This window comes from Acipenser ruthenus, chromosome 10 (genome assembly GCF_902713425.1).
Source record: "Acipenser ruthenus chromosome 10, fAciRut3.2 maternal haplotype, whole genome shotgun sequence".
NCBI classification, from domain to species: Eukaryota; Metazoa; Chordata; class Actinopteri; order Acipenseriformes; family Acipenseridae; genus Acipenser; species Acipenser ruthenus.
In genome coordinates, this window is record NC_081198.1 from 18,667,283 (window position 1) to 18,687,383 (window position 20,101).

General features: G+C 44.9%; 1 protein-coding gene across 1 annotated transcript in view; it reads left to right on the forward strand.

Annotated features, from left to right (window-relative positions):
• Window positions 1-4,538: 4,538 nt before the first annotated feature.
• LOC131738146 (uncharacterized) overlaps window positions 4,539-20,101 on the forward strand; it is a 103,769-nt gene continuing 88,206 nt past the window's right edge. The window contains exon 1 of the mRNA XM_059031926.1: window positions 4,539-5,050. The gene's annotated coding sequence lies outside the window, so the exon portion shown is untranslated. The remainder of the gene's footprint in view (window positions 5,051-20,101) is intronic.

Sequence of the window (20,101 nt, forward strand, 5' to 3'; positions counted from 1 at the left end):
CTTCAGGCTGCGAAGGCTGCGAAGGCGGCCAAGGCGGCAGGGCTTCCTCCCCTTCAGGCTGCGAAGGCGGCAGGGCTTCCTCCCCTTCAGGCTGCGAAGGCGGCAGGGCTTCCTCCCCTTCAGGCTGCGAAGGCGGCAGGGCTTCCTCCCCTTCAGGCTCCGAAGGCGGCAGGGCTTCCTCCCCTTCAGGCTGCGAAGGCGGCAGGGCTTCCTCCCCTTCAGGCTGCGAAGGCGGCAGGGCTTCCTCCCCTTCAGGCTGCGAAGGCGGCAGGGCTTCCTCCCCTTCAGGCTGCGAAGGCGGCAGGGCTTCCTCCCCTTCAGGCTGCGAAGGCGGCAGGGCTTCCTCCCCTTCAGGCTGCGAAGGCGGCAGGGCTTCCTCCCCTTCAGGCGGCCAAGGCGGCAGGGCTTCCTCCCCTTCAGGCTGCAACAGGGAAACCAGCAGGCATGTTCCCTCTGCTGGCGGTGGTGGTGGGAGCGACACGTCGTTCTCCCACAGCGGTGGAACCAGCAGGTATGCTCCCTCTGCTGGCGGAGGTGGGAGCGACATGTCGTCCTCCCAGGACGGTGGAGGTGGAACCAGCAGGAATGCTCCCTCTGCTGGCGGAGGTGGGAGCGACTCACAGTCCTCCCATGGAGATGGAGGCGGCACCAGCAGGTATTCCCCCTCTGCTGGCAGGTACCTGGGCTGTGGACCTTCGGCCTTCCCCTTCTTGGGCCGTGGACGCACCGACTCCCCCCTCTCGGGACGTGGACGCACCGACTCCCCCCTCTCGGGACGTGGACGCACCGACTCCCCCCTCTCGGGACGTGGACGCACCGACTCCCCCCTCTCGGGACGTGGACGCACCGACTCCCCCCTCTCGGGACGTGGACGTTCGGGCTCCTCCCACTCAGGCGCAGGACGTTCGGGCTCCTCCCACTCAGGCGCAGGACGTTCGGGCTCCTCCCTTTTAGGCGCAGGACGTTCGGGCTCCTCCCTTTTAGGCGCAGGACGTTTGGGCTGCTCCCTTTTAGGCGCAGGACGTTCGGGCTCCTCCCACTCAGGCACAGGACATTCGGGCTCCTCCCATTCCAGGTCAGGACGTTCGGGCTCCTCCCTTTTATCTCCCCTCCAGCAGCTGTAATCCCAGTCTTCAGGGAGGGGGCAATTAACTGGGAAATGCCCCCGCTCCCCACAGATGCAGCAACAACTCAGCTGGCTTATGCTATGGAGGAGGGCTTCCCAGCTCATCTCCTCCTGTGCCTGCTGTTGTTGCTGCAGCGGCTGCTGTCTCCTCATCCTCCTTCTTCCTCCCATCTTCCTTCCTCCCATCCTCCTCTTCACTCTCCTTTTCTCCACACACAAAAACGAAAAAAAAACGAAAAAAAAAATGAAAAGATGCAGTACCCTACTTCTGCCTGCGTCCTGGAGGCGCTGCGATCCCACTTCTGACACCACGTGTGACAGGAACGGCTGAGTGGTCTGACGTCACGGCAGAAGAAGGGACAACAAAAACAAAAAGGTATTGTGCAGTGGCGCGGGCGCCGTTTTATTTAAAGCAACCAAAAATAAATATTTAAACAAAAATAAACACTCGCTCACAGAGCAAAAATAAAAGGGTAAACAAAAACAAATCACGAACACAAAATAATAACTGCAACACAGGTCAGGCTGGGCAGATTGCCTTCACTGTTCCTATGTTTACTTTCTCTCTCGTTTCTCCGTCACTCCTCTCGCACACTCTCCTTCTGACACCCACCCTGAACTGGAGAGCTGCAGGCTTTTATTAAAGGTGAACCATCTCCCAATTAGCAACAAAATTAATCCCGTAATTAATTCGGGAGATGGTTCACCTTCTGCACGAGTTTATTAATTATTACACCTGGCAGAGGACGAGCACCGATCTCGCCTCTGCCAGGACACGTTTTAAAAATAAACAAAACACCAACACGGCGCTACGCCGTCATAAATACAATAATACAATAAATCATAATAAACAAAAACAATACTCTGCACAGGGGCGGAGGGGGAGACCCCGATCTAAAAATAAATAAACAATGTACAGGGCTGCTCGCCCTGTTACACAGCCCCATACAGTACGAGTCTCAGCTAAAACGTTATTAGCATAAAAAAATTGGTTTTGTTCCCAAAACTTCCCATATATCAGGCATCATAGGCAATATAAATTATTATGGCAATTGCTCTGTTAAATCAATGTATATTTCACACCTGAAACAGTTACAGTTATGCCAACAATGCTTGACTTTTGGGACATCCTGTATAACAGGGTTTGAAAATGATCATGTATAGCATTTGTAAATGTGGTCCAAAATGTTCCATTTTGTATTGAATTACAGGGCAATAACCAAGTGCTTTATTCTCACCTCTAACGAGCAAACCAGCGGCCCTTATCATCCACTGTTTTTAAATTTTATTTGTACTTGGACTCCGGTGAAGCCCCTGCAGGACTCGCATTCACTGTGCGTGCTGCACGCAGGTGGAAGTGAAGTACCCTGGTCCGTGACGTCACCACACCTCACCACTGCAAGCCATCCTGCCACAATGTTCAAAAGTGCTTTTATGATATTCGCAAACAGATTAAAAAAAAGGCTCAGCAATTAAGTCGCCAAGGAGACCAGAAGGAATATTAATTGGTAAATAATATATATCCAGATATGAGATTTATTAAAATTATTATATTTTCTCGTGAATACAAGGGTTTACTCCAATATATTGTCTGGCTATATATTATTTACCAATTAATGTTCCTTCTGGTCTCCTTGACGACTCAAGCAATCACCCTAAATTGGAATTTTGCAGTATATATGAATCACGCAAGATCCTGGATACCGGGCACACACATGAGTGATACACTTGGCATCGTACACCACCTGCATTTTAACAAAGGAAAGTACTTCCTATTGAAGAAAACATGGCTCTCCCAGCAGGATTCCGCAAGGCAATCTATAGCCCCCACGACAGATGGAAATCCTGCTATACTGTATTAAAAAAAAAAAAACTATACTATAATTTCATGAATACAGAACATACATTAAAAAATCTGAAAAAATAAATCTGGGTTTTCACAAAATAAATATTTATTTTGCCAGCTAAATCTGAAGCTAACATGCAGATATGTCCCCTGCCCATTTAAGCAGGGGAAGGGGCTGTGTTTGTGTGAGTCTGATTCTGATTCAATGTGTTGTTGTGTCAATCATGGCAGAGATTATTTGACAAAACACTGTTTCTTTATGTAAAATTAAAATAATAAAAAATGAAAACCACAGCGTTTTGCTAAAACAATCCGTCCACCATAATTTTCTTCATGAATGAACTGTCGTCCTATTGGAATCACTGCACTGCTCCCTGCCTCCTCTATGCATAGAATGCCTGTCAAATGCTTAAATGGGCAGGGGACACATTTGCATGTTAGCTTCAGATTTAGCTGGCAAAATAAATATTTATTTTATGAAAACCCAGATTTAGTTTTTCAGATTTATTTTTTTCAGATTTAATTGGTGAATGATAATGTTTTTCAGATTTATCTGTTGGGTAAATGTTGAATCGCCAAATGTAAAAAAACAAACAAAAAAAAGTGGGTTTTTTTTGTTAAATCTAGGAAAAATTATGTGATTTAAGTTAAATCCGGAAAAAAAATGGTAAATATTTTTTTTTACACTTGTTACCCCATACTTTACTACTGTACCTTTCAATCCCACCTGTTAATGACCGAAATCCTGAAATGATGTAAAAACTGTTGTTTGCGTCATTAACATGGTTCTCATTTAAATACTGAATAGTTATCACGCGACCTTTATATAAATTGCAACCACCTGTCGGAAAACAGCAGAAAAGTGTATAATTTTATGATGGAAACAACGTTTGGGATAAGAGTCGGGTTTAAACAGATAGAGACAGCGAGTTAGGGACTGTCAGCAAGCACTTCTTTTGATATTCAGGGCCGGTGTCCTGCTCTGCTCCGCTACAGTAGTAAAATGCTAGTTCAGTACAATGTTCTATGGTCTTCAATACGGTTATACAATATATTGCACATTATTATTATTAAAATGGTTGTGCTGGGTGACCAACACAGCTAGAAAACACTATTTGGCACGAACAGTATTTAGCACTTATGCTAACTACTTCCAGGAGACTGCATTTGGCAGCGACTCTATTTGACATAACACCGGGAAGTAGCATGTAGGAAGAAGATTATACACATAATCCAACCAAGTGAGGATATCATACTATTGAAAGAACGGACCTTTAAATACACATTCCGGGCAATACAATGTTTAACTATTCATATAACCGCCTGGAAAACTCGGTTTTGAAGTTGCACAGGGGACGAAAATGATACACACAACTAAGTGAGTAACAATACTATTGAAACAAAAAAATCACACAACCGACATTAATAAAATAGCCCATTCCGTGCAATACATAGCTTTATTAATAAAAACCACCAGGAACAGTCGGTTCTATGCACAGGGGACGAAAATGATACACATAACACAACTAAGTGAGAACAACATTGCACTACTGAAAAAGCACAGTCTAACCCACCTTTAATTGCCCACTGAACCCACCTTTAATCGAGTGCGAGTCAAATGGCACTACAGCGGCTTTTTTTGTGGTAAAACAGCCACCGGCAGTCTCCGTCTAGCTCAATCTTTTTTTATTTGTAATGCTTTAATGTTGTGGGTGAGTTAGTTAAATAGGACCGATTAAAGACTGAATTGTTTCTTAAAACACCACAATCAATCATATTCTTGATGGGGTAAAGTATTCCGAGTGACGTTCCTCAGACAGTCTGCCAGGCTGTGATGCCAGTATTTTTGCTGGGGTCTCTGTTGCTCGAGTTCTGTGTGCCTTCCTCTGGTCAACCTGACAGTGCTTCAGTGGGGCTTGAGCCGAGCTGGACGCGCATCTCTGTTTCTCTCTTTCTTTAACTTTCCTTAACGGTACCTGTTTTTTTTGGGGTGGGGGGATAAAAAAAAAGACACCAGACACTACGACTTGCGGGGAAAAAAAGAGGAGGAAGCATGGACAAACATGAAGCCATTTTAGGTAAGAACTTTGCATTTGGAAATCGTTTGTCTGGGGTGTGCATGACACTTGTATTTGCAATGAAAAATGTCTTGAGATTGGTATAGACTGATTTTTACATGTTGTATTTATTTATTTACAAACAGGTGATTATGTGTTTCTATATCGCTGTGGTCGTAATAGTTTTATCCTCGTGTAGGCGACTGGTTGTAAAATGATCTCATCTAATACAGTAAACAATGAAATGTGTTTATACAGGGCTGCACAGAACATACAGAAACAGACACCGTGGGCGAAAAATTATACTAGTCTGTACCTACCTGTTACTATGCTCTTTTAAAACTGTTACTATGCTCTTTTAAAACTGTATTGCAAAGGTAATAGCCGGGTACTTATAGTAGCATCGTTCATGTTTGAAAATACATTTGAAGAGACGTCTTCTTTTCTTTAATTCTGGTGAATTAATTCATATTTACTTCCTCTACTTTCCAGTTTAACAACGTTGTTCTGTTACAAATTATTACTATGACCCATTGAGTTTTTTTTTTTTTTTTTATCAAACTTTTATCAGAATTTCATCAAATATGACAGCATATTATCGTGATTAAGGTCTATGTTATTACTATTGTTAGAACTATTGTTCTTTAAGTTAAATAATATCGTATACGGTTATTATAAAATCAGAGGGTCACTTTGCAAAGGGAAAACAGATATTCTCTGCAGAGCAAAGCGGTTCAAGTGATCACATTCATGGCGGATTTACCGCGGTACCTGGTTAACGTTGATGTCTAGAAGATTTAAATAATCCAGGAGGGGTTATTTAAATAACAGTTCTTTGTAATGGACATCGTCCTTTGATTTTAAATTTCTTTTCAAAGTGCTCAGCTAACATCATTATCCCATTAAGTGTACACTTTCTTGACAATTATGTTGTGTGTGCTAATCCTGTCCCCTATTTACACTTCTTTAACATGCATTGCATGCTTTGTTTCCGCTACACATCTGAGCTGTGGAGGGTCCGAGTGGGCTTGGCCTGGTACAGCACCAGAAGAACCTGGTATAGTTTCCTCTTTAGAGCCAGGGCCCAGGAAAAAGTGGGGTGTAGCCCTTAAAACACATATTGTAAATGGAGGAAAACAGCATTTCATTTGATAAGAATCAGCATTGATAAGTCCTGCTGTATATCCATGATTTCACTGAAGCTAATCGTTTTTATTTAGTTCACATTTTTTCCAAGCTCTGCAAATAATGTCTAACAGAGCTGCTGGTTTTTCTTACTGTACCAGTTTCTCCCTTGAATTATTTTGGTACAGTAACATTTATTTCCTGGTATAACATGAAAAAAGGCTAATGCATACTTGATTGTTCTAACATGTTGGCTGATATTTTAATGAATGTTTTTAATGTATAACTATCCAAGACTCCATTAATTACAGGGTTTGCCTTCCGATAGCACAGAATGGAAGACAAGTCTGTCAAGCATGTGCTTCCTTTAACTGACCATTCTATGATCCTATTTATATTGTGGGTAAAAACACAGATGCACTACTCTATTCCCAAAGTCTCTTGTGATGGGTCAGATTTCCAAATGTTTGTGATACATCAGACCCTTCTTTCATTATTTCTTGGGTCATATTCACATTAAGTTCATTACAAACAGTCTCACTTCAGTTCCTTTGGTTTATAATAATCAATCAGTGTGCTTTCTGTTCACACTTACCTTGAAGCAAATGTACTGAGTTAGTTTCTTTTTATACATTTCCGTGTTTTTTCAGGACTGAGTTAATTTGTGTTCACATTGCAATTGGCAAGTGAACTCGATTAGTGTTTTTTGTGATAGTGGACTGGATATTTACACTGTCTGCAATCAAAGGCGTATAAAGGGTTCTTGTTGACGCTGAGCAGAAGGTATATAGTGACTGCATTCAAGCAGACGTTGTTAATACTGTTGACTCCCACGAAATTCAATGAATGTGCAGCACAAGGAACATAGTGAATACGTGAGTTTACTTGAGTTAGATGTGCCTGCAGACCATTGCATCGTCCTGACATATTGCTAGCATTGTCATAGGATTGTCCACGGCAGTTAGAGATGTCCATACCCAAGTTATTTGCCATAACAAGCACAGTCAGCATGACTCGCACCCGTATAGTTCTGCAGTGGCTTAAATCCAATTAATCGTTCAAAAATGTGTCCATCGGTCAGCTGATCCAAATGCGATGGATACGTCTGGTGTTGAATCGACAATCACTGAAAAATATTTGGCTTGTTGCAGTTCTCTGGCTATTGTGTTAATTTTCTGCCCTTTACAAAGAATTCCTCACAAATACTTGATGACAGATACTCCACAATGCAGGATGGCTGGTAAATGAATCTGCATGGATAACATTCCACTCGACCCCGACTCGTCCTCTTCCCGTGGGTCATCCTCTGTGCCAATCCCGTCTTGTAGATTATCACAAGCACCATCTGCAGAGCCAGCTTCAGCTTCATTGAGGTCTTCGGCAACAGTCGCTTGTTAAAATATTGGTTTATTTTCAGCATCTTTTCTAGCAAAGCAATTTCTTTGATCTCCTTTTCTTGCTTCAGATTTCACTTAGCACTCCCACTTAAATAACGTTGATTGCTAGAATCCATACTGGAGTTTTATTAACAAATAACAGTAACTAACTACAATGTTAGATTTGAACTTTTTTGTCTCTGAATTTTAATGCACAATGTTAGCATCTGACAAATCACACAGTATTAATTGGATATTGTATTCAGCCATTAATATATGAAATAAGAATGTTTATTTAAGAGCATTCCTTCCAATTCTATTTTTTTCGTGATATTATTTGTAAATGCTAATATTTGTAAATACTAATGATTTCCATTGCACGAGAGTAGATGTTAAAACTTCATGCTGATTTGAACTCGGCTCTCGCCAAGATAAGCACCAACTAAGACGTAGCTTTACAGTAAACTAATGTGATCCATATGTGTCTCCATCCATTTACGTTTCCTTCCATATGATGATGTAGATATCCTTCTGTCTGGTGTTAATGGCTGAAGTGTAATGCTGGCTCCAGGGATCAGCTTATTTTGCCTCCCTGGCGCATCAGCACACACAACGGCTGCAATGCTGGCTCCGGGGATCAACCAAAGTGCGGCCTCCCCAGCGCATCAGCATGACAACCGTCTGGATTGAGCTAAGTAGGGTACATCTCTGGGGTTTTCAAGTGGGCACCTTCCATCCTCAGTGTTTCGTCGACTAGCCCACGACACCTCAAGAGGGCTCGACGGTGATTCTGGCGTCCCAGCATCACCCCCCTCCGTCCCCCACTCAACTCAGCCCAGCTTACTTACCTGTACACCTGTACATCAGCGTTTCTTTCTTTTGATCCAGCGGTTGTATGCAGTTGTTCTGGGTTATAGTGAGTTTTATTGGGGGCCCCTATTTGGCTGAGGCCCTGCGTTAATCCTTCCCTGTCTGCAATGCATTTATCGCTGTTTACTAAACAAAAGCACAATGGCAGACAACCCATCAGAGCCCCATAAGAAAACTATTACAAAATACCACAGGGTATCAAGTTCAGCCCAGTCTTTGGCCCACATAGAGGCCATTGCAGCAGTACTTCAATGTCTCAGTCTATGGTTCTTAGAAGCATAAATGCTGTTGCTGGGCCAGTGCAGGTTGTGGCTACATTAAAAAGGCCTTTCTTCCTACCTCCAGTGCCGGCTTTCACAACTACAGAACGTAGTATGTTGTTAGTCCCCCAATGGAGCCTACTAGTACCAGCAGAGACTCAGAAATGAACACTCAGCTGCTGCACTCTCAGAGTGATAAGGGGGAGGACATTGTAGATGTTGAGCGCTGCAGGAACAGCTACTATTCTGGTCTGTCTGACAGTAATGTTGAGGAGTGAGACAGTACAGCTGCAGCATTCTCTGCATTCAGAGTCAGACCCGTACTCTGAAGTCTCCACCAGCCCTGCCCATAGGACAGTTGAATCCTCTACTGCCAAAACATATAAACAACTGACTTTGGCTCCTACCCCAGCAAGGCCTGCACCCGCAACCTCCATGTCCGCACCACCTGCAGCTACCAGGGCCAACTCACCAACAGCAGTTGCCCATACTTGGCCCCCTGAAAAAGTTTTGCACCTCCGTTTGGCAAACGTTTAAAGTGTTGACAGAGATAAGTTGAAAGCTGTGTACACTTTGTGCAATGCCTGGGTGAGTCAAGGTAGGGACCCAAAACATTTCAATACATCTTCCTTACACAACCACTAGAGCCTTGGGCATCAGTTTGTTAACACAATCAGTGGCTCTCTGTGACAAGCAGGCTCTAGTGGTTACGTCAGACCAGAAAGGAGTACACAGACAGAAGGTGGATGAAATGATGAAGGCGCTTGCTTGCGCCGGTTTATTGTAAATAAAAAGGTTTAAACAGAAAACAGGACACGGCACTTTAGCCAAAATAAACAGACAAACAAAACGAACAGACACTAACACACAGGGACGAATACTAAACAAACACGTACCACGTAGCAATTGCTTACTATTAATTTATCTCCTCACTCTCTCCCGTTCCTCCGCCCTGAACACACAACCCCGAGTGAGTAAAACGTGCATCTATATATACTGTTGTGCCGGGATTCAATTACTAATTAATTATTCACTTGAAACCCAGCACGTGAATTAATTATGTGCAACTCCGTGCTCACGTATTATACATTTTAAATACTGTACTTGTGCTCATTACCCACATTATATCCCGTGTACCAACTACAATACACCAACATTAACACACGTAACATACAACATAAAACACAAGAATACACACAGGGGCGGGGCACATTGCCACATATACCCCCCCCTTGTGCGCAGCACACATGGCCTCAATGGCAATCACCCCCCTTAAAATCCCAAAAGTCCAGCACAAAGTCCTGAGCCAAGAACAGGGACTTTAAGGGGTTCATGGGTAGCAATGTTGCCAGTGGCCAGGCTGCTACTGGCAATGCTGTCAGCATAACTGCTGACAGCCCCTAGGCTGACTCCTTCAGCCGGGGCAGTCCTGACAACGGAAAAGCTGCGGGGGCAGGTTCCCCCGAACTTCCCCTTCTTCGTAGTCATTAAATCCCCCCGTGGGGCTCCTGCCACAGCACTTTCTGCAGCGTAAGTGCTGCAGTGGGAGCAGGTCTCCTGACCTCCCCCACGATCTCTGGCAGCGAAACTGCTGCTGGGGTTGGTGGTCTCCGGACCTCCTCCCCCTTCTTCAAAGCCAGCAGCTCCCCTTGGTGGGGCTCCGGCCACAGTACTTCCAGCTGCGAAAGTGCTGCAGTGGGAGCAGGTCTCCTGACTTGTGGTTTGTCACACTTGTACCTTGCTTGAACAAAAGTTATTGTATTCTTGCTCTTATTGTATTACTTGTATTGTAACACTTGAAATGTATTTGCTTACGATTGTAAGTCGCCCTGGATAAGGGCGTCTGCTAAGAAATAAATAATAATAATAATAATAATTCCGGCCACAGTACTTCCTGCTGCGATGCGGAGCAACAGGCAGCCCCAGGCGATGCGGAGCAACAGGCAGCTCCAGGCCATGCGGAGCAACAGGCAGCCCCAGGCCATGCGGAGCAACAGGCAGCCCCAGGCGATGCAGAGCACCAGGCAGCCCCAGGCGATGCGGAGCACCAGGCAGCCCCAGGCGATGCGGAGCACCAGGCAGCCCCAGGCAATGTGGAGCAGGCATCCTTGGGCGAAGTGAGGCAGGCATCCTTGGGCGAAGCGAGGCAGGCATCCTTGGGCGAAGCGAGGCAGGCATTCTTGGGTGAAGCGAGGCAGGCATCCTTGGGCTGTGCGAGGCAGGCATCCTTGGGCAGTGCAAGGCAGGCATCCTTGGGCAGTGCGAAACTCAGCTGCAGCTTCTCTGGTGGTGGAAGTGGGAGCGGCAAGCAATCTTCCCACAGCGGTGAAGGCTGAACCAGTAGGTATTCACCCTCTGCTGGTGGAGGTGGGAGGGGTAAGCAGTCCTCCCACAATGGTGGAGGCGGAACCAGTAGGTATTCACCCTCTGCTGGTGGAGGAGGCAGAGGCAGCTCCTGCTGCTCTGCTCCTGCCGGTGGAGGTGATGGAAACAGAGGAAGCTCCTGCTGCTCTGCTCCTGGTGGAGGTGGTGGAGGTAGAGCCAGCTCCTGCTGCTCTGTTCCTGCCGGTGGAGGTGGCAGAGGCAGAGGCAGCTCCTGCTGCTCTGCTCCTTGTGGTGGAGGCAGACGCAGCTCCTGCTGCTCTGCTCCTAGCGATGGAGGTGGGAGCAGCGTGTAGTCTCCTGGCAACGGAGGTGGGAGCAGCGTGTAGTCTCCTGGCGACAGAGGTGGGAGCAGTGTGTAGCCTCCTGCTCTTGCAGGAGACTGGTGCGGCTCTACCTCACTTGCAGGGGACTGGTGCGGCTCTACCTCACTTGCAAGGGACTGGTGCGGCTCTACCTCACTTGCAGGGGACTGGTGCGGCTCTACCTCCGTCTCGGAAGGGGAAACCAGCAGGCATTCTTCCTCTGATGGTTGTGATGGGGAAACCAGCAGGTATTCTTCCTCTGCTGGTTGTGATGGGGACAGCAGGCATTCTTCCTCTGCTGGTTGTGATGGGGACAGCAGGCATGCTCCCTCTGCTGGTGGTGATGGTGGAGGCAGAGGCAGCTCTGGCTCCTCTCCTCGTGATGGTGACGGTGGGGGAAGTGATACCAGCAGGCATTCACCCTCTGCTGGTGGAAGTGGACCCAGCAGGCATTCACCCTCTGCTGGTGGAAGTGGACCCAGCAGGCATTCACCCTCTGCTGGTGGAAGTGGACCCAGCAGGCATTCACCCTCTGCTGGTGGAGATGGGGACAGCAGGCATTTTTCCTCTGCTGGCGGAGATGGGGACAGCAGGCATTTTCCCTCTGCTGGTGGAGATGGGGACAACAGGCATTTTTCCTCTGCTGGTGGAGATGGGGACAACAGGCATTTTCCCTCGGCTGGCGGAGATGGGGACAGCAGGCATTTTCCCTCTGCTGGTGGAGATGGGGACAGCAAGCATTTTCCCTCTGCTGGTGGAAATGGGGACAGCAGGCATTTTCCCGCTACTGGTGGAGATGGGGACAGCAGGCATTTTCCCTCTAGCTCAGTGAGGGTGCAGGTAGGTGTGGCTCCTCCTACTTGGAAGTCAACCTGCTGGGGCAGTCCCATATCGGCAGCCAAGTAGTTGATTACCACGGCTGCCGGGTTCACAAAGGGTACTGGGTAGTAGTGCTGTTCCCAGTGTTCCCAATGTTCCCCATCTCTGGCCCACAGCAGGTCAACAACCTTTGGGAGGTCCTCCCAGTTCAACTCTGGGTCCGACACCCAGTCCAGCATCTCCTCAGAGGATGGGAAAGGCTCTGTCTCCTCCCTCCTGGGCTGTGGATGCTCCGGGACCTCTCTCCACACCTGCTGTTGCTGTCTTCTGCCATGTTTTCCCATTTTTTAATTTTTCTTTTTTTATTATTATTATTATTATTATTTTTTTAAACAAACAGTACTCCTTCTGGCCTGAGTCTTGGAGGCGCTGTTGTCCCGGTTCTGACACCACGTGTGACAAGCAGGCTCTAGTGGTTACGTCAGACCAGAAAGGAGTACACAGACAGAAGGTGGATGAAATGATGAAGGCGCTTGCTTGCGCCGGTTTATTGTAAATAAAAAGGTTTAAACAGAAAACAGGACACGGCACTTTAGCCAAAATAAACAGACAAACAAAACGAACAGACACTAACACACAGGGACGAATACTAAACAAACACGTACCACGTAGCAATTGCTTACTGTTAATTTATCTCCTCACTCTCTCCCATTCCTCCGCCCTGAACACACAACCCCGAGTGAGTAAAACGTGCATCTATATATACTGTTGTGCCGGGATTCAATTACTAATTAATTATTCACTTGAATCCCAGCACGTGAATTAATTATGTGCAACTTCGTGCTCACATATTCTACATTTTAAATACTCGTGCTCATTACCCACATTATATCCCGTGTACCAATTACAATACACCAACATTAACACACGTAACATACAAGATAAAACACAATAATACACACAGGGGCGGGGCACATTGCCACACTCTTCTACAGCAAAATCACAACATATTCTTCCAGAAATCCTGGCCAATATTTGCAGCAGCAGCATAGCCAGCACCTTTTCTTCATCACCATCTCTAATATGATCTTCACTGATGTATAACTCTCACTGTTCTACTATGACCACCAGTATCCAAAGCAATCGTATTACCCCCAGAGAAGTAGCCAAGAGTGGCCTGCATGCAAGAGTGGCCTGGCCTATAGTGAAGGCCTGCATGCAAAAATACCTTTCCCCATAGGCCACCCCACAACAGCCACAATCACAGAATTGATTGGGGAAATGGTTTGCACAGATCTGGCTGCTTACTCTGTTGTTGAAAACAAAGGTTTTAATGCTCTGACGGATTTCATTGAGCCCTAGTTGTGTTGCCCATACCCTTCACCTGGTGGTCATAAACTCCCTGGAGGTTGTCCGTGGCATTTCTGGAATAATCCACCGCTCTGCTAAAGTGATCAACAGACTGCCCGACCTGCAGCTGCAGCTGGCTCTCCCTGCTACCAAAATAGCTGTTTCCCAGATGATGTGGATTTAGACTTGTGTGAGATTAAAGAGCAGAAGCCGCTAAAGTGGCTTGCTGGAATGAGCACAAATACACCACCGTCCGAAAAAGCAGCTAGCATGCATCAGGTGTTGCCATTGCAAATTGACCAATAGTGTTTCAGTTTTTTTTTATGACGGTTACAAGTGTTTTCTTTTAAGTGTTTCTGTGGCGAGTCCGAGGGGAAGAATGAAGGAGATTTGACAACTACAAAAATGTACACAGTGGGGGACATGTATCAAGTGTTTGCAACGGCATTAAGACCACAGCGCAGAGTTTACGCTGCCCTTAAAATTGCCCCATATGTATCACAACACTTTTGGCAAGTTAAGGCCGTGTTAGCACCGCCAAAATGCGCTGCGCCATGCAATGCGCTCCGCCGCTCATTAGCCATGCATGAAGCGGCATAACAACAGCGCCGGCCTTAAAAGAGTCCACAAGTAAGACCGATTTCAAATTCTCAAAGCCTTATATGGGCGCAAAGAAAAAGTCAGAAAGCAGCTGATGGGAACGAGCATTATGGCAGCAGTCATATAGGGCCCCGGAAAATTCACTGTATTTTTAAAACAAATTCACGAATGACAAATTCACGAATGACATCTTCTTTGCACTCTTTCTAGAGCAGCAATATCCTTTTTGTAAGGAGGTGACCAGAACTGAACACAATATTCTAATGCATTGTAAAGTTTTAACATTACTTCCCTTGATTTAAATTCAACACTTCTCACAATATATCCGAGCATCTTGGTGGCCTTTTTTATAGCTTCCCCACATTGTCTAGATGAAGACATGTCTGAGTCAACATAAACTCCTAGGTCTTTTTCATAGATTCCGTCTTCAATTTCACTATCTCCCATATGATATTTATAATGCACATTTTTATTGCCTGCGTGCAGTGCTTTACACTTTTCTCTATTAAATGTCATTTGCCATGTGTCTGCCCAGTTCTGAATGTCTAGATCATTTTGAATGACCTTTGCTGCTGCAACAGTGTTTGCCACCCCTCCTGTTTTTGTGTCGTCTGCAAATTTAACAAGTTTGCTTACTATACCAGAATCTAAATTATTAATGTAGATTAGGAATAGCAGAGGACCTAATACTGATCCCTGTGGTACACCACTGGTTACCTCGCTCCATTTTGAGGTTTCTCCTCTAATCAGTACTTACTGTTTTCTACATGGTAGCCCATTTGGAGGGGAGGCAGGTTTCAGAACACCGGCGCAGCAGATTTTCGCATTTAAACATGGCAGTTTATGCCGTGCCTCATTAATTTTGGTCCAGTTAATATATTCAGGATGGGGTCAAATTTGTGCCGCGGCAAAGCGTTACTTTACACTCCGCCAATTTAGAGCTGCATTGATCGATCTTGATATATGTCCCCCAGTGTGTTATAAAGGTTGATATTTCTGGTGAATTTACAATAATAATGTCTGCCTTGGAGCTAACTAGTGAAAAGTGAAGTTTCAGGCTGTCAGATCAAGTTTTTAGATTTCAGTTCAGAGGAAGATTTTAAGGGCTTTCCTACTCAGGAAATCTACAGACCTGTTCTGGACTACAGTCAGTGGAGTAAAGCAACAGGAAGCATTCTGACAGGCACTTTTCTCGAGGAAATGACAGGTTGTAGAAATATATTCCTGTAGTTGTCTCTGAGTCGTTGTGGGGAAACCTTAGTAATAAATACGAACAGGAACGCCGATTGATTTATCAGAAAGCATCCTAAAAAAGCTATTAGCAAGACGTGGACCCCTAGTGACTTGTCAGAAATGAAAGCTTTTTTGGTAATTAAGACTGTCAATGGAGCATTGTGTTGTGAAGAGGTGATATGAGTTGTACTGGTAATGAATAGAAATTGGTTTACAGCAATATGGAATTTTTTTCATTTGGTCAATGAAGAGACAGCAGAGAAATTCAAACTAGCTGTAGGTTCTGCCGCTGATAACCAAGTTGATAACACATTGTCAGCACCACCGTATGTGCCAGAGCGGGAGCTGTCAATGATTCCAGCGAAAAATTTGGTGAGGGTTCAAGCAGTATATGAAAGATAAGCCTGTGGAGTTTGAAATCTTTTCAGCTTTGTTAATCAAACATGGGCTACATTTAAAATGTTGAGATTTACACTGGGTCTGTGAGAGAAGATTTTGGTCTTGTGGAAAAACCTGGGGTGTGAGTGAGGGGAGTGATGCTGCAAGCACTGAGTCTGGCCCTGATGATGGCGGTAGCAGCGCTGCTAGCTCCATCAGCTGTGTTCAGTTTTCAACAGAATAAAAAGAAATGCAACACTTGGCAGTGTTAGCAGCAGTCCGACCAAAACATGACCTTTCTGCTGGCGGGTACTGTTCTCATTCCACACCGCTCCTCACTGGATCCACAATTGGTTTTCGTAAAGGTAAATTATTACTTCATCAAAAGCAACAAAAACAAACAGGATCTGCCTAAATGACCCCCCACCCTCCCAAAACACATGCACACACACACACACACACACACACACACACACACACACACACACACACACACACACACACACACACACACACACACACACAGAGCTTGACCAGTTCTGCTGCAGTGTGTTCCTGTCTTCTTCAGCACTGTCAATCTGTCACTGAAGTTCTTGTTCTTTTAAGCAGTGCAGTTAATTCAAAACAACTGAACAACCTTTAAATCAGACAAACAAAAAAAGTATTCACTTGTCTTGTGCACAACAAAAAAATGTTTTCTTGAAACTCACCATATTATCTTTCTTAAAGAAAAGAATTACATTTTTAGATACAGTCTTTATTGAACAGACCCTTACATGTCATGTGAAATATTTCAACGAGAATGTATCCAGGACTTCCACTTCTTTTCTGAAGCAGCGTCCTGGAGTGTGTTAATGGTATCTTTCAGTTGTTCCACTTCGTTAATGAAAAATTCACCGAGCAGTCGGAACTTCAAACCACTGGGGATCCATGGAAATAAGGGTCACAGTAAATACCCTGCTGTTGTGACTGAAGGAATTGCACATTTATAGTTTTATTTTCACTGGGTTTTTTAAAGTGATCTGTTATGGTTTTTACTAATTTGAAGAATATTATTTATTAGTCTAGATATAATAAAATTTATATGCATGACTGTTAAAGAAAACAACAAACTGGCTATTAGTATGCGTGATGTAATTAGGCTGCTTAGGGGCTAGAGGTTGCCTATTGAATTTAAATATGAGTCAACATTTTACATCAACATCAGTTATACCAGTTACCAGGCATTACTCTTCTCAAAAAACAACTGGACTGACCTTTTCAGACTGATGCAAAGTAACGATGCAGAACTCCATTTTTCTGTGTATTGTGGAAGCTGTTTGTGTGAGTGCTACAGGGACATTGATTCAGAGCATTTCATTTTTTAAAACATGCATTTAGTTTGTTTTAGGGTTTTTGGTAATGACACAAATTGGTTTATACTGCACAGTGTTATGCTGCATGCTAAAGCATACTGTTTCAAAGCACAGCATTGGTGTAGCCAAAAACCAATGTAATGACAAACCAGCAAAGGAGTTCATGTGTTTAGTAGGCCAGAGTACTTGGCACCAAATTTCAACCAAGTTAGGAAGATCAAGCCAATCTGTGGGGTTAGGGCTGTGTGGCGGGGTGTCCTGCCCCTGTACGTATTTTGTGTTTTATGTTGTATGTGGGATGTGCATATGTGTGTGTGGTGTGGTGCACAACTGTATACAGTGCCTACAGAAAGTCTACACCCCCTTTCAAAATGTTCACCTTTTGTTGCCTTATAGCCTGGAATTAAAATGCATTAAAATATTTTTTTTTGCATTTATCTACACATCCTACCCCACAACTTCCAAGTGAAAAAAATATTCTAGAAATTTGTAGAAAATTAATTAAAAATAAAAACTGAAATAGCTTGGATGGATAAGTGTCCACCCCCCTTGTAATAGCAATCCTAAATTAGCTCAGGTGTAACCAATCACCTTCAAAATGACACACCAAGTTAAGTGGCCTCCACCTGTGTTAAATTGTAGTGATTCACATGATTTCAGGATAAATTCAGCAGTCCCTGTAGGTTCCCTCTGCTGTGTAGTGCATTTCAAAGGAAAGACTCAACCATGAGCACCAAGGCGCTTTCAAAAGAACTCTGGGGCAAAGTTGTTGAAAGGCACAGATCAGGGGATGGGTATAACAAAATATCAAAAGCCTTGAATATCCCTTGGAGCACGGTCAAGACGATTATTAAGAAGTGGAAGGTGTATGGCACCACCAAGACCCTGCCTAGATCAGGCCGTCCCTCCAAACTGGATGACCAAGCAAGAAGGAGACTTATCAGAGAGGCTACCAAGAGGCAAATGGCAACTTTGCAAGAGCTACAGGCTTTTATGGCCAAGACTGGTCAAAGTGTGCATGTGACAACAATATCCCAAGCGCTCCACAAATCTGGCCTCTATGGTAGGGTGGCAAGACGGAAGCCATTACTCAAGAAAGCCCACCTTGAATCACGTTTGAAGTATGCAAAAAAACACTCAGGAGATTCTGTAGCCATGTGGCAAAGCGTTATGCTTGGCGTAAACCCAACACAGCGCATCACCCAAAGAACACAATCCCTACTGTGAAGCATGGTGGTGGCAGCATCATGTTATGGGGATGTTTCTCATCGGCAGGGACTGGGGCACTGTGGTCGAGTAGCTGTTGAGTGGCGTGTGTGGTGACGTCACTGACCAGGAAGTACCAGAAACAAAACAATAGATGGGCGGGTGAAGCTGAATGCTACTGCACTCAGCGTATTTATTAAATAATAAAACAAAACCAAAGATTTAAACAAACAACAAAACCAAATGGCACACTGGCCAAACAAATAATCAAACAAATAAGCGTGCTGGTTTTAGCACCAGCACGATACTTAGCAGTTGTTTCAAAATGTGTTTTCTCTCTCCTCGCTCTCTCCGCTCCCCGTACTCTCCTCTGTACACTCTCCCCCGAACACGGACAGCTGCAGGTTCTTATATTCTGGCCGAGGGGTTAGCTAGCTGTTAATTATCTTATTACCCCTCGGCCACAGTCTGCACGAGTTTAGTAAGGATGCATGATTGTCAGCTAGTTAAATAATCAGTAGCTGATAAGTCACGCATCCTCACAAGGTTTTTAAATTATAAAAACAACAACAAATACGCAGCGCTTTGATCTGCGCCACAAACAAAAATACAAATAATAATAAATATATATATAGGGGCGGGACAATCCGCCACAGGCACTTTTCAGGATAGAAGGGAAAATTAATGGAGCAAAGTACAGAGAAGTCCTTGAGGAAAACCCGCTGCCCTCTGCAAGAAAGCTGGAACTGGGATGGAAGTTCACCTTTCAGCATGACAACGACCCAAAGCACACAGCCAGAGCTACACTGGAGTGACTAAGGAACAAAAACGTAAATGTCCTTGAGTGGCCCAGTCAGAGCCCTGACCTAAATGCAATCGAAAATGTGTGGCATGACTTGAAGATTGTTGTCCATCAACACTCTCCAAGGAACTTGACAGAGCTTGAACAGTTTTGTAAAGAATGGTCAAATATTGCCAAATCTAGGTGTGCAAAGTTGGTAGAGACCTATCCCAACAGACTGTAATTGCTGCCAAAGGTGCTTCCACCAAGTATTAACTCAGGAGGGTGGAGACTTATCCAATTATGATCTTTCAGTTTTGTATTTTTAATATATAATTTTTTTCTCAATAAAAACTTTTTTCCCCTTAACAGTTTGGATTATGGTGTGTAGATAAGTGAAAAAAATCCTCATTTAAATGCATGAAACTCTGAGGCACTGACACAACAAAATGTGAAAAAAGTTCAAGGGGGTGTAGACTTTCTCACTGTATATAGAGGTACGAATCACTCACTCGGGGTTGGGTGTTCAGTGTGGAGAGAAATAATAAATAATAACAATTTCTATTCGTGGTGGAGGACCAGCATGATACTTGCTTTGGGGTCTGGAAAAAAAAAAAAATAAATCACCTGGTTCTGTAATCAGCTGCGGCAGGAGGACGAGGGGCCACCCCGGTGTGAAAAGTGCAGAGAGTTTGGGCATCTCTGGGGGGAATGCCCATACGAGGACCCCCTTTTCTGGGAGTTGGTCCGCTGGGAAAAAGTGCACACCTCAGATGACTGGTTCCACCTCAATAGGCGAGCTAAGGAGCCCAAATGTCCACAGGCCTGTTCATCACCGCCCGGGGGTCGTTTGCTGCTGACCCCCGAGGATTTGCTGTGGCGTCTGGCCGAGTATGCCACACCACTTTCAGCATTGCTGCTGCCAGCATTGCCATGGTTAGCATTGCCGCTGGCTGCATTGCTGCTGACAGCATGGCCGCGATTAGCATTGCCGCTGCCAGCGTTGGCACTGGTAGCATTGCCACTGCCAGG